A 4889-nucleotide genomic window follows, 5' to 3' on the forward strand; every position below is an offset into this window, starting at 1 on the left:
CATAGGTCCACAAACGGTTTATTTTCATGTCGACCTCATTTTCTACTTTCCTTCAGAATCACATTCATTATGGCAAACACTCAGGAAAAGAACACTTCAGCATGAAACACTTTCCTAAATTAAGTGTTCAAAATGCCCTCTGTTAGCTGGAACACACGCATCAATCCGCCGTCGCACAGCCCTGCAGCCTTCCACAGTAAGGGCACGAAGACTGTACATCATGTACTCGGGTTCCGTACACAAGAGCTTCCAAATGCCATCACAAAGAAAGGAAAATATAGCGCTATTAGGAACGGTGAGTATGGAGCCCAAGGAACAAGTCCATTTCTACCTATTCATCTGTCACGGAATTTAGAAGCCTACTGAAATGAATAGGAGGTTTATTGTGCTTGAAGTACCTGTTTTGTTCCACTCGTGAAGACACATGCTCTAGCACAGTGTTAGTCAAACTTATTTGCGCAAGGATAAATACGGATATTATGAGGAGGCACTTGGAGCCGCATATGTACTAATCTTATTATTAATAACTGGTAACCTACATAAATTAATATGTTAGGACCCCCCAATAAAGTAGGTACAGTAAGATAGCGATGTATTAGCCGCCGTCTCCCAGCTACTGGCGTTTGAAAGTCGGCACCATTAGAAACACTTAGAGTCGACCTCTGTTTCAGATGGCTGCCACACTCAGCGACCTCCAAAGTTGTGACCCTGCAATTGACTGACGAAGTGGTGTTGTGTTGTCTGCGTGAGCACATGATTAGCTGAACTTTTATTTAACACCTTCACGCCGGTGCTGACAAATATTTTTTCTCGCCGAAGGGCGGAGCGCGTATTCATACTTCACTTATCTGGTGTCGCTGCTTTTCTTGTTTCTCGGCTTGAGTCGCCGATCTTAATCATACTCTCGATGCTGCTGTTTTAATGCACTGACCTTTACTAAGCCAACGGCCTTGCCGCAGTGGTAACACCGGCTCCCGTCAGATCACCGAAGTTAAGCACTGTCGGGCTCGGCTAGCACTTGGATGGGTGACCATCCGCTCTGCCGAGCGCTGTTGGCAAGCGGGGTGCACTCAGCTCTTGTGAGGCAAACTGAGGAGCTTCTTGACTGAAAAGTAGCGGCTCCGGTCTAGTAAACAGCCATGCGGCCGGGAGAACGGTGTGCTGACCACGTACCCCTCCATATCCGCGTCCGTTGACGCCTGTGGGCTGAGGATGACACGGCTGCCGGTCGGTACCATTGGGCCTTTCAAGGCCTTTTCGGAGGGAGTTACGTTTTTAGTTAGACTTTTACTAAAATAACCACAGATTATGCCATATCTCTTTTGTTCAGAGAGCTCTCTCATTGATGGTTCATAGAAAATGATTGTATTTACTGTCCATTGCGCCTGGCTGATATGTAGAACGTTATAAGTCTTTATTATGTTGGTAGCATAAATTGCAGGCAATTAAGGCTGAGCGACCTGCAACCTGCCGTTCAATCTCATTTGCGTTCGCCGAAAATCTTGTTAGGAGAGGCGCAACTATAGACTGCAAATGGACTCACACCACTTTCACAGTAAAGGCTCAAATATGAATCTGTACTTTACTCTGTGAGTATTGGTGTCGAAAACCATTAGTGTGAAACTTTGCCAGAGATGAACGGACTTTTTTGCGGAACATCAGATCCAAGTGTATTTAATGTTTTCAGTTACTTTCACATCAGTTCACACTGAACCATCAAGTTACTTTCTTTTACCTCCCTGTTCAGTAATTTATTCGCTGTTACAAATTCATGCTGAAAGGTACACAAAACTCGGGACGTTTGTTCATCCTGACGATCAATTGCGTCAAATAATAAAACCCATGAATTCGTCAGTATTTCAGTATGTAAAAATCCGCCGTGACGTCGATGCTGACTGTTTATGTAATATGAATCGATGCACTGTTTGACACATTCTTATGACTGACGACGTAATTTACATTACTGTTTGACAACAGTGACGAATTCATGGATGTTATTATTTAACGCCATTTATTTTATGTGGCCTAGTATGATGTATATGTTTGATGAACATGATGATAGTCCTTGGACCGAAACTGATTGTTCAGTAAGGAATTTTTATCAGTAGCTTTTGGCGGTAAAGCGTCACGTTTTTCAAACAGTGACGAATGTTCGATTCGTGTGTATTTTCTCTACGATAATACGTTCACTATTCTGTTCACAGAAGCCTAACCGCAATCCTACTTCCTCATTCAATGTTAGACCTATTGCCAGTCATACGACTCTTGTTACTACCAGATCTGAGGTGCTTTCACGAAATACTGTTTTGTTTCTCCACATGCAATAAAATCTTTCATTCTCGACTCATTTAAACAGTTACTAATTACGTAATCATTCTTACGGAAGGCGGACGCCTGCTTTGAAGTTAGTCTAACACGTTTTTCTTACAATATGAATGGTATACAACTGTTATTTATTGATTCATGAAGTTTGAGAATGCAGTCGAACCACTTCTCTTCTTGTGGTGTTTCGGCTGTGAATCGTTGAGCCATTTTCAGACTGAACCGTACGACATACCATATGTGTTTGCTTTTTTTATGTATATTGATAGTTACCAGAATACATTTTCACTCTGCAGTGGAGTGTGGGCTTATTTAAACTTCTTGGCAGATTAGGACCGTGTCCCGGTACTGAACAGAGTTGAGGATGGATCGAGTAAGTCTTTTATAGTTGTAGAAGATGCTGAGTTGATGTGATTCCCATCTACTGTCTGTTAGCAGTCTTAGAAACTTTTGCCTATTGATGACAGGGGATATTGGAGGCTGAAGTACAGGCCCTACTTGACCCAAGTGTCTTGGACTGTCTTACATCAGCGGTAACATGTGCCTGTTTCCCATTAGGCATACAGTAGTCGTCAAACGTTTTGGCCCAACCGCCGACACTAACATCGCACTTCAAAATGCAAATCTTTAGATCATGTTACTAATTGGTAACCTGCATAAATTAGTATGTTATGAGCACCAAATTGACTAGCTGCAGTAAGGGTGTAAAAAGTTGTCGGCTGACCCCTAAGTACTGATCGTTAAAAATCCGCATCATTCGTAACACTTCGTGTCTGGTGATCTCTTCTTCAGATTTCTGCTACCCTCAGCGACCCTAAGGATGTGGCACTGCAGTCGTCTGACGATGTGTTTTTGTGGTTTCTGTGTGAGCGGATAATCAATTGATTAATAACAGTAATTGTACTTATATTTGAATTCGTTATTCAGTAGGAGGCAATATCACAAATATTTACAAAATTTTTTGAATGACATTTTTCATCTGCTCACTGCGTTGTATTGGTTCAAATGGCTCTGAGCACTATGGGACTGAACATCTATGGTCATAAGTCCCCTAGAACTTAGAAATACTTAAACCTAACTAACCTAAGGACATCACACAACACCCAGTCATCACGAGGCAGAGAAAATCCCTGACCCCGCCAGGAATCGAACCCGGGAACCCGGGCGCGGGATGCGTTGTATTCCAAAAACCTTAAAGCTGATACTCGTTGTTATCGTTGTTACATATACGAGTACGTACCGCGTCTGAACCGGACCGTATCTATAACGGACACCGACCACTCCATGTTACTACAGTTTCAAATTCATACCATAGCAACTGATCGATACGAGATGCAAATGCACTTGAATTTTCAGCACCGGAAGACAAACAAGAAAATCTTTCCTCTAAGCAGCCCCCTCAACGACCTGCTACGACAAATCTCTTTGCCCCTGCACCCAGCTTCGTCCATGAGATGACCGACCAACTTTTCGCAAGCCTACTACAATTCCTCCAGTACATTTCTGATTCGACGACGGAGTCAGGTACAGCTCACAATTGCAAATACTGAGTATTATTCTTCCTGTGCTGTTTAGTACCAGACTCCACCATTAAAGAAGCAGTCGACTTACATACAATGACATGATTAACAGAGACAAGGGATGTCAATTCAGCAAAGCATGGGAAACAGCGTCGGCGGTACTAAAGCATCGTCGGTCGCAGACGAACGAATTCGAATCAACAAAGACGGGCAATCGGAATTCCCACACTTGAACTGGGCACCGACACTCTACCCACGCGCGCGCTGGATGGCGATGTGTGGCCGCGCTTTTCCCGCGTCGCGCCTGCGAAGACCGTGACCCGTTTCTCCATTAGCGGGCAATGGATGTAGCCGTTCTCTGCGATCAGTCTACGATGACTTTATAGCATCACTTCTTGGCCCCTGCACTTTTATAGCCAGCTATCCTATATCTTGGCGAGCCGTTACAACAACACGTCAGTAAGCACCTGAAGATGATGAGCAACTGTCTCCTTGAAATATTGTGCAGCTCCCACAACATTATCCGACGAGGCGCCCGTGAACCAATGAAGTATTTATTGTTTACTGGTAAATTTATGTATAAAAGATGTATAATTGTGTGTTCTGTGATGTAGTTTTTTTGGTTTTATGATCACATTTGCACCTATTCAAAGTGTATGTAGTCCATACTACGTCTTCGAAATGCGGACTCCTTCATTATCGTGTGGGACAACATTTTCTTTACAGTGCGATTGAAATTACATTTTACCTGCCAGCCCACGAAAGGGACGCACTGCGTTGCCACCTGTCACGGCGCACTGACAATAGTAACTGGGCGCATGTCGGGCAGATGGCAACTCCATAGTTCGTACGCTAGGCTGAAACGAATGATTGGCCGAGTATGATACAGATAACACGCACTCTTAACCGTCAAGTGCAATATAATAAATATTAACTGCACTGTATTTGCAAAACAAAATGGTTCAAATGGCTCTGAGCATTATGCGACTTAACTTCTGAGGTCATCAGTCGCCTAGAACTTAGAACTAATTAAACCTAACTAACCTA

General features: G+C 43.4%; 1 pseudogene; it reads left to right on the forward strand.

Moving 5' to 3' along the window:
- Positions 1 to 940: 940 nt before the first annotated feature.
- Positions 941 to 1058, forward strand: LOC126476019 (5S ribosomal RNA; annotated as a pseudogene).
- The last annotated feature ends 3831 nt before the right edge of the window (positions 1059 to 4889 follow it).

The sequence above is a fragment of the Schistocerca serialis genome, chromosome 4 (genome assembly GCF_023864345.2).
Source record: "Schistocerca serialis cubense isolate TAMUIC-IGC-003099 chromosome 4, iqSchSeri2.2, whole genome shotgun sequence".
In the NCBI taxonomy this organism is placed as follows: domain Eukaryota; kingdom Metazoa; phylum Arthropoda; class Insecta; order Orthoptera; family Acrididae; genus Schistocerca; species Schistocerca serialis.